The sequence below is a fragment of the Prinia subflava genome, chromosome 7 (assembly GCF_021018805.1).
Source record: "Prinia subflava isolate CZ2003 ecotype Zambia chromosome 7, Cam_Psub_1.2, whole genome shotgun sequence".
NCBI lineage: Eukaryota > Metazoa > Chordata > Aves > Passeriformes > Cisticolidae > Prinia > Prinia subflava.
This window is the reverse complement of record NC_086253.1, coordinates 21,328,253-21,338,636: the sequence shown is the minus strand read 5'-3', so window position 1 is coordinate 21,338,636 and position 10,384 is coordinate 21,328,253.

Genomic DNA, 10,384 nt, shown 5'->3' with positions numbered 1-10,384 from the left:
GAATCAATTCATTGCAGGATCCTTATTTTCTACATGGAAGAATTAAACTCCCTAAATAAAAACAGAAAGCTAGAGATGATAGAAAGTGAATTTTTAGCAGCTCTTTTACCTAATTTTGCATACAGATAATCAGTACCATCAAAATCCTTGCTTTTACCTTTCACTAAGTTTCTGGTGTCTTGTGATGCTGTATTGATTGAAAATATATAATTATATAATATTTTTTCACAGCACAGTACAATGCCGTACAGTGGCATTCCAACAATTAGTATTGAGAAATACAGTCTTGAAAGCTAACACATTTTGAAAAGTAACAGAAAATCTATATAATTAAGGAAAAGCAAATTCCTTTCGCCCATACTTATTCCTTTGAATTACCAGATGAGCTCTGTAAACTAAACAGAGAAGACTGAAGAAGGTGGATTATACAATAATATCTGGTCCTTATAGTTGAGTTCATTCACATCAAGAAAACACAGTTTGGGTAATACCACCTTTTTATGGGTTGCAATTTGAATTTTGGATATCTTCTCTGCAGAGAGCAGAGAAGCAGAGTCTGCATTCTACACTGCACACATTCTTTCTGCCACAGCCAATCAGTCTTTTTTGTTTACTTTTTTTCTTCACAGAACCATGAACACTTTTTGTTGTTCTGATTTTTTATTTGAAATTAGACCTATTAAGATAGTTAAGGAAAAAAAAATTAATCATAGTAGAGGGAAAATACTCTGACAGTAATACTATGGATATTCTGCACTTGAATATCATGCCCTAGAACTCAGATTTATTTCACTGTAACTAAATTTGTGTTCTCCTGGTTCACACTGGAGGAAAAATCAGGACCTTGGAGACAATCTAAGGCATAACAATCAATAGTTGCAACTCTAAAAGTACTCAAATGGATTCTGTGAACTTAATTTTCTTCCATAAAGCTACTGTTGGCACAATTTGCAGCATAGCTTTCTAGCTACTTATACATTATATTGCTGGCATGGTTCTGTAATTTTTCATTAGCTAGTGATTCAATAGTCTCACTTTTCTTTATACCAAAATAGACGGGATGTTCTTCAGTTATTGCACTAAAAAATACTCTTGGGTATATTGTACCTAAAGGGAACAGATTCATTATATAGCAGCACATTATAAAAATGCATTTACTCCAGACTGACAATTATGTTTTGAAATATTAAAGTTTACTGGGTTTTTTTTTGAAAGCTCTAGTTTGAACAGGTAAATCAACATGAACAATTTCATAATAGTATGCAAGATATTCAATTTACATTATTACTTTGTTGACTTTACAGTGACTCTTCAAAAAAAGATAAAATGTAATAAAAAGGTGTTAATAATGAAGTTCATACCGATTTTGGATGTTTGCTAAGTGTTAATTCCCCATGCTAATATTTCCAACAGAAAAGTGTCTTTTTCATTTAAGATATAATCTCACACAAAGCTGTACCAGATTTAAGCTTGGATCTTCATATGTTTTACTAGACAGAGGGACTGAGGGATGGAAATGTTTTTAGAAAATGGGAAAAAATGCAGCAGGATGAATGAATCGGGGCAGGGCTTAAAATAGCTACAGGTGAATGTATATGTACATTCTCATAGGTATGTGTTTGTACATAAATACACAAATACACTCTCATGGATGTGCTGGGACGGTTGAGGAGTGGTGCCCGCCCTGGTGGGTCACACTTTCATTACGCTTCTATTTGGGTTATACAGCTGTCACACTCCTCGACTTTGCTACAGAACAGTTTATTTTAAAAGAAACTCCAACTTGGAGGAGCCACTTGCAGCTAAGTAGAAGCTAAGTACTGGCCTAATGCAAACAGATTAGTTGTTCTGATTGTTGGGCACTAAAAGAGAGCAGGGGAAAAATGCTTATCTTAAAAGGTGTCTGTTTTCTTTTTTCCTTAACTCCTTCCACCACCTTACATGAAAATACTTCCCATCATGCAGATGAATTTGATAGAAAACTGTCTCCTGATGCAGCTGTTCCATTTCTTATAAATGAGAACTCATTGACTTGGTATGTAAGAATAACCCTATGCAGATTGCTGGTATGGCTTTTATTTGAGATTCCACCTTCCCAAGGGTGCAGGCCTTGCAAGGAAGGAAAAGTCTTAGTTTATAATAGATGTAACAGGTACTAATTGGGATACTCTTTGTGAAGCTGGAGGTCTCCGGCTCAGTCACAGTTCTGAGCAAGACATTAGTAAAGTCTGAGGTTTCAGCAGATTAATATACTTAATTAATATACTTAATCATGAAACGCTAAGGTATACAGAAAAATCTCTGGTTTATCAATGGCAGTTAAGTACTATTCTGAGTTTAGTAATTTAAAAAAATTGTCTCCTTTCTTAAAAATTAATAACTATGAAAAGACACTTCAATTTGACATGCCATACTTTTCCACAAAATGAGAAAAGAAGCAAAAAGTATTTTTATATCTGTTTCCAAATGTGTCAGGGAGAAATTACGTATCAAAGTATGTGTTAAACTCAGCATCTTCATATTACAAACTTGGAAATAATTTTTAACAATCTAGATTTTTATGTAGGAGAATACTATCGCTTATTAGAACACTTGGCAATGTAAGAATGAGTTTGAGACAATACTGTAGGAAGGCACCCACCACATCTGAGTGGGCAGTTCTGTATAAAGAAAGAAGTTCCAATTTACCTCCTAACATATTAAGAGCTTTAGCTAGAACTCTCCATTTCTCATGGAAATTGGCTCAGTGCCAAGACAGAAGCACCTCTTGGATTTTCTAGGTGTTCTTCAAAAGCTGTTCCTGTTCCTCGATCATTATGTAGATAAGAGACAGAACAAAGGTGCTCAATGCATTCTTGAGGTGTTGTAGCAAATGTACAGGACCTGTCCCTATACTGTGCTCAGCTTTGTTCTTTGTTTTTGTATTATTTTCTTCTTTTATTAAAACCTTTTTGCTTTTTCAAGACATACTCGACCATGCCTTCTCGCTATTGATTTAAGCCATTTTCTCTGAGGTGCTGGACACCCTCAGAAATATTGAGGTACTCAATACCTGCTACTTCTGTTTGCTGATTGGTGAGGGTCTGTTAAGTGCTCAGAAATACACAAGGAGTTACACATTTATATGATGAGCTTATCTTGTCATATACTTGTATCCAAGATAGCATGACCAGCTAGCTCTGCTCTATTTTATTGGGTTTTGACACCACAAGAAGCCTCCCTAGAGGATTGTTCTTGGTTTGTGGGGATCGGGCATGGGCAGGAATTCCATCCCGGCTTTTCGGAGGGCCATGTACCATAGGGCAATTGTCCGTGTTGACACCCAACCAAACTTTAATTCGTGAATGGACACACAAAAACAAATCGGCTGACAAAATTCAAAAAAGGAGTGCTGACAATTTGGACCCAAATTGTAATTCAGACATTTTTCATTGGGCAAAGTCAAAAAGAGTTGCTGTATCCCTGTTTCTTCCGTGGGTAGCAGCAGCCAAAGCTCTAGGTGAATTGGGCCACCTAGAGTGCTGGGTGGTCAAGCAAGCTAATTTAACATCCATCGCCATCAGATCCCTCCTAGAAGACGAGGAGATTACCAGACAGGCTACCATCCAGAACCGTGCCGCGATCGATTATCTTTTGCTATTGCATGGACATGAATGCCAGGAATTTGAAGGACTCTGTTGCATGAATTTGTCCTCAAAGGCTCCAAACATCCATGCTGCCCTCCGAAGCATAAACAACATGATCGGACAAGTGAAGCAAGAATCAGAAGATTGGATCAAGGAACTGTTCAAGGGCTGGGGATTCACTGGGTGGTGGACTTCTGTAGTCAAAACAATTTTGTTACTTTTTGTTATCCTTTTCCTTGTAACCATAGCATTCGGGATCCTACGCTGTTTGATTTTCAAGGCTATTAATAGCCTCATATCTTCTACCTCAGAAGTCAACCATATAGAGTTGGCAAACCTAAAGCGATCTGGTCTCCCTACCAACCATAAGTGGTGGGAAAACCCACACTCCGTGTCAAACGGAATTTGAGAATTTCTCTCTGTATCTTTTTAAACAAAAAAAGGAGGAGATGTTACATCCCCCTGAGGAAATGGTTTCTTCTCCCTCAGGGACCCCTGCAACTCCTGTCATGTAGTCTGACCCTTCCTTCCCCTTCTGACCCCATTGGCTGTGTGCCAGCTCGCCCCTCCCTCAGAATCCCTGAGAAAAGACCCCTGTCCCCCGGGATTGCCCTCTCTCTCTCTCTCTCTCTCTCTCTCTCTCTCCTGGGACACCAACCTGGAATAAAGACCTGCAGCTAAAAGGGTGAGAGAGCCTCTTTTGAATCCTTTTCCTGTCTCTCTTGATATAATCCTCCTAGGCCTGAGAAGGGCTGAGCTAGCTTAGACCCTTGAGGGGTATAAGGAGGGTTAATTATCAACCACATGTTATGATTTGCCTCTAATGCCTGAAGACACAAAATGTGAGATCCAGAGAGGAGATAAAAAAAATAGATGATGCTTGAATTAGTAGCCATATTTTTAAGTTTGCTGCCATTTATCAAAGTTCTTCTTATCCCCGGAATACTCATCATAAAATGAATAAAAATATTGGAATACCAGGACGTAGGCTTCTCTGACAAGATGGGTGGCTTGCCATATAAGGGCAAAGCAGTAGATGTTGCTTATTCTGACTATAGCTTTTGATGCTCTCTCCCACAACACTCTCACAGAAAGTTGATTAAAAATGGGCTAGTGAACAGTTGGGTGGGTCAAATACTGAATGAATGAGCAGACTGAAACAGTGTGAGCAATAGGATGAAGGCCACCTGGAGGCCAGTCACCAGTGGTATACCTCACGAGTCTGCACTGTGTCCAGTGCGGTTTAACCTCCTTATTTATAATATGGATGATGGGGGAAAAGTGCATCCTCAGCATGTTTGCTGATGATACAAAACTGGAAGAAGTGCTTGATGAACCAGATGGTTTTGCTGTCCATCCTTCCTGGACCTCTTTGTTTTTAAGGGCTCTTTCCCAAGGTATTCTCCGAATAAGCATCCTGGATGGGCTGAAGTCTGCCTTCCAGAATTCCAAAGTATAAATTTTGTTGATGCCCCTCCTTGTTTCACTGAATATTGAGAACTCTGTGAGAGCTCATGAGAACTCATGGCCACTGTATCCCAGAGAACAGCCCACCACCTCATCTCCCACCCCCCCTTCTCTGTTTGTAAACAGGAGCCCCTCCCTGGTAGGCTTGCTCACATGTGTGACTAGAAGCTCTCCTGCACACACTCTAAGAACTTCCTGGACTCTCTCTGCTTTGGTTTGTGCCAAGTTCCCAGCAGATGTCTGGCAGGTTAAAATCTCCCACAAGAAATACAGTTGAAAATAACCTACAGCACCCAGTCTTTCCAGGCAGTGTCCCATCCAAATTCTAACCAGGCATTTCTTCATCTGCCTGTGTGGGGGAAGAGGCAGATCAGGCCGTGCTTTTGGGGAGGTGAAGCACTGCCCCATACACCTTCCTCCTCTGGGCTGGTATCTCAGCCCCCAGGGGCTGCCTGTCACCAGCACACTGGGGGCAGTGCTCCACACCCCACCTCTGCAGACCCAACCCAGCTCCTAAGAGGCGAGATGGCTGCAAGTCCCACATGGCAGATGGGCCCAGGAAGGCCAAGGGGTGTTTAAAATGGAAAACAAGGAGAGCACATTTCTTGATCTTACTTCCTCTTCCAGCAGTTGAGCACTGTTGGAACCAGGAGTGGTAGTTATGTTTTCTACATCTTTTCTGTATTTTTCTTCTTCTTGGAATTTTTCAGTAACTTAAAACTGAATGGACTTAAGAGTATCCTGAACGGGCTAAGTTAATACTTTGGGAAGTGTTTTAAGTTGATTGAATGCTGCTTTAAACCTTTTGCCAAAGTTCTTTTATTTTCTGAGGTTCCAAGTAAAGTTTTTGTTGTTTTGACCACTTGAGAATATCTTGTCAGTATTTCTGTCATGCATCTAAATGAGAGTGTGTGAACAACCATAAGCCCTTTTAAAAGTCTTGTTGAGAGAGGTTTTCTGGGGCCTTACATAAGCATGACATGTAAGTCATCTCTTGTTATGATTGTTCTCTTTCTGAGTTTCATTTTTTTATCTTGTCTTTTCTAGTTTTGCCAGGATTTTACAGGGAAAGGAAATACTCTCTCCTACACACCTCAGCAAGATCAAGAGATGATACAGTGAGAAAATATAATGCAGTTTGTTTAAGATGTCCATCTCTCTACTATGAATGATATTCAAACCCAATTGTATTCCAGTCTTCTATTTTCTACTGGCTGAACTCCATACATGTTCTTCCCATGTGTTTACACATTTAAACAAGACACAGGAATGACAGGAATGACAATATTTCTAACCAGAATTTTGTTTTTCAGTTTAGTAAACCTAGATTCAAAATGGCAAAACTACCATCACATCTTTAATTTAAAAAGTGTCTTTCCCCCTAGTTTCAAACATTACGAGGGAAAGCATTTAACTTATATATTTAACAAATTAATGGGTATAAAAATGAATTAATGGCACTGTTTTTAACATCAGTCTATATCAGAAAATGCAATCTTCTCAACTGTAGTTTTTTTTCTTTAGTATCACTGTCTAGAACTGAAAGTTTGTAATGTGAAAGCAATGTCTCCCAATGAGGTTTTATTGCAAGCATTTGAGAGACCATATTTCTTGTATTTCTTGTAGTTATATAAATTATTGATTTTCTTGAAGTGTTATCTTTCTCATACAATCTTTAAGTTCATCAGATAGATGTACATTAATTTCACAAGGAAAGCACAGCAGCTGGAAAAGAACTGTGGTTTTTAACACCTGAAATGTAAGCTTCAACTAATTAGAATATTGAAAATTAATTTTTTATTTTTAATGCAACTCAAATAGCCTTGCAATTTTTTTACTACTCAAACATGCATCAGACATTAGAGTTTCTATGTAAAATTGCTTCCTTTCTGAAATATTTAATTTTCATAATATGCTGGGAAAAAAGTCTTATTTTTCATTGTTGATGAACTATAGGCATAAAACTGTGCTGTTTGTGCAATAATGTACAATAATCTTGGGATTTTTATTTTTAAAATATTGACATTTACCTACCACAGTTACTGCAATTATCAGTACTTAACAGTTCAAAACAGAATATTTGTGTTTTGTTTTTATCTCACCAGTGGTCACTCTGGCACACAAATATAGCAGCAAGTTTTACTATACCCATATAAGAGGATATTCTGGTGTGCTAGATATAGTTGGGATTTATTTTTCTCCATAGCTGTTTGTATGGTTCTATGGTCTAAATTTGTGACCAAAACCATATGGGTAACTCATCACTGTTTAAATGGTGAGCAGTGTTTGCATAGTGTCAAAGCCTGTTCTGTTTCTCACACTGCCCCCTCAGGGAGTAACCCTGGGGGTGGGCAAGAGGCTTCAGGGGACAGAGGCAGGACAGACGGACCAAACCAGCCAAAGGGGTGCTCCATGGGATGTAGGAGTCATGCTAAGGATGTCATGCTAAGCCATAAAACTGGTGGGGGAAATGTTTCCAAAGTAGCCTTTGTTTGGAGCACAGTTGGAGGAGGATGTTTTTGCACCACAGGATGTCCATGTCACAAGTTTTCAACGGGGTTTTAGGTGGAGTCTCTGTGTAGTTAAACCATACAAAAGTTATTTACACTTCAGTGTATTATTTGCTTTCTCATATTGTGAGCATGATCTGTGACAGTCCAAGGTTCTGTCTTGATGCATCTCTTTTACATCATCTGAAAGGTGTGAATTTAGTGGGACTTTTAAAGTTTTCTTTCTTCATTTGAACAAAACCAAAGCATCTTTTTTGACCATTTCTAATTAGTCTAGTATCTGTTCTTAGGCCAATATTTAAAGCAGCTCTGTTGAACCACAGGTTGTTTCTCAGTCTGAGCAAAATAGATCACTAAGGTGCAACATTATTTGTGTCTTTATTGAACCCTTTGTGCCAGTTCTGGCCTCTATCTTTTGTAGCTTTTCTGCTCAATGAAAGTGATTATTGAAGAATATTAAATTAATTCAAATAAATTTATAATTATAAAAGTGACAGAGATATCTTCAGAAGCCTACACATGAACTTGAACTAGTCTTCTTTTAAATAAAGTGAGTACTGCACTCAGTTTTGATACAATCTTGATATATCCATGACATACTCAAAACTAATAAGAAAAATTAAAGTTAGTCAATGTTTTTATTGGCATAATGGTAAAATTGCAAAAATGGTCTTTGCTACTAAGGTCTGAATTATTATTTTCTAATAGTCTATTATAATTTTGATGTTCTCTTTGTAAGCATGTGCACAGTTTGTGTTTTTTTCAATTGGATGCCACTTTTTTATATGATGTATCAGAGAATTTGTGAAATAATGATCTGTAGAAAGTATCAGATTTCCATCATAAACAAAATATAAGATCATCTGCATGCATTGCAATAATTCTTTGTACCTGCAATTGTTTTTCCTTGCAGTGCTGATGAGTTAATGCAATCAACTCTAACTTCTCTAGACTAACATTCACCTTTTATCTTCCAGATGAGTACATCTTGTGATACATACTGTAAATGTAAAGATTTTTATGTTATATAATAAACTGCATACAAATACAGTCAAAATAAAGCCAAAAATGGAGTAGCAGAACTGATGCAGGAAACATTTATTTAAAGAATATGGTCTAATCCCTTATCTTTAGTATACTGGATTCAATTTAGTAATACATTATTTTATTCATATCAATATTTAATTTAATTTTAAGATAAATTCATTTATTTCATCATAATTGATATCTTGTGAGGAGAAAAGAGTAGTAAAAAACCTGGAACTTCAGAAAGGTATGAACAGTATAGTGAAAAAAATATTAACTGGCTTAGAAATAAAGAAAAAGGGGAAAGAAACACAAAAGAAATATGTAAGAGACTGATTTTTAAAATTTTCTGTAATGCATCAATAGCAGCAATTTTCCTCAAAAAGGTTTGCAAGTGATTACTGCAAGCTAAACGTCCCTTATACAGAGTAATATTAAAAGGATAAAGTGCTGTTCATAGGAATGATTTACATATTAATACATGTAAATTATGAAACAAATCATAACTCAGTGTAGAGTGTTTACAGTTCATTGTGTGTCATGCTAGAGCAACTTGACAATGGAGATGATTAAGTTTATGTCAACTTGTATGGTCACCTGGATTATGCTACTGAACTTGCTGAGATTAATTAACCTGAGTAGCCTAATTACTGACGGATGAGGATTTTACAGGAAAATATTTAAGAGGAAGGAGGAAAAAAATGTTGAATTAGAAACTGAATTTCTCTAAGTACTCTGAATATCTTCAGCAACACCTGTCTCTTGATCTTTAATCCAGTGTAAGCCCTTTCTGTGCTGCAGCTTTTAATTATATAACCACCATAATGAGAACTGTAGCTTGCTCGTGCTGTAAAATGTCTCTCTGTAGCTGAAATATTCTATCTACCATCTCATACTTTCTAAATGTATTTATATCAGTGCCTTACTCATCCATAACATTACCTGAAAAAAAACTGTCAAGTTGCTTTATTCACAGCAGGCCCATTGAGATTCACAAGTTACATTCTGCACTGAAGAAAGAGAAAAACGCCTCCAGTGTTAGAAAATTTACCCATTAGCAAGACTTGGGCTCCAGTAATTGGTCCAAAGAACATTTAAGTACCACACATAAAAAGCGACTGAACAGAAAAGATTGAGGACAGCAAAATAGCACATAGTTTTGTTGTGAAAGCGTGACTGGGGAGGATGAATCTTTTATGGTTAAGTGCCTTCATGCAAAACTTCTGTTTACTGGGAAGCTATAGCCCAATGACTGTGTTATTTGGGTCCTGCTGCCACTTGTTTTCCTTTTATACCATTTAAAGGAAAAAGGCTGCTTATTGCACTGCATCAAGAAAAGATTTTGATAGTGATTCTTCTCTGGAAAAGGTACCTTCCTGACCTCTGCAGTTAATGTTAGAGCCACAGGCAAATGAGTGGGCCATTAACTATACCCTGTCTTGAGGTTAAGCTAGCTGTGGAAAATTACTGGATATGACATTAGAAATTGCTGACGAAAGTTACAGATAACTTGAAGAAAGGTGGGTGGATCTCAAAGGTTGCAAAGGAATTATGTGAGAAACAGCTAAATTCCATGGGCTGTTGGAGGGTAGCATTGAGAACCTTGAGCATAGCACTGTAAGACCAACAGCACTATTTATCTGTAACATTAATAGCATACATGGCTGATACTATATCATAATGCTATATGTGGATATGGATATCACAAATCCAGGACCAATATGGACAAGTATTTAGAGACAGGTTGTTTATCTG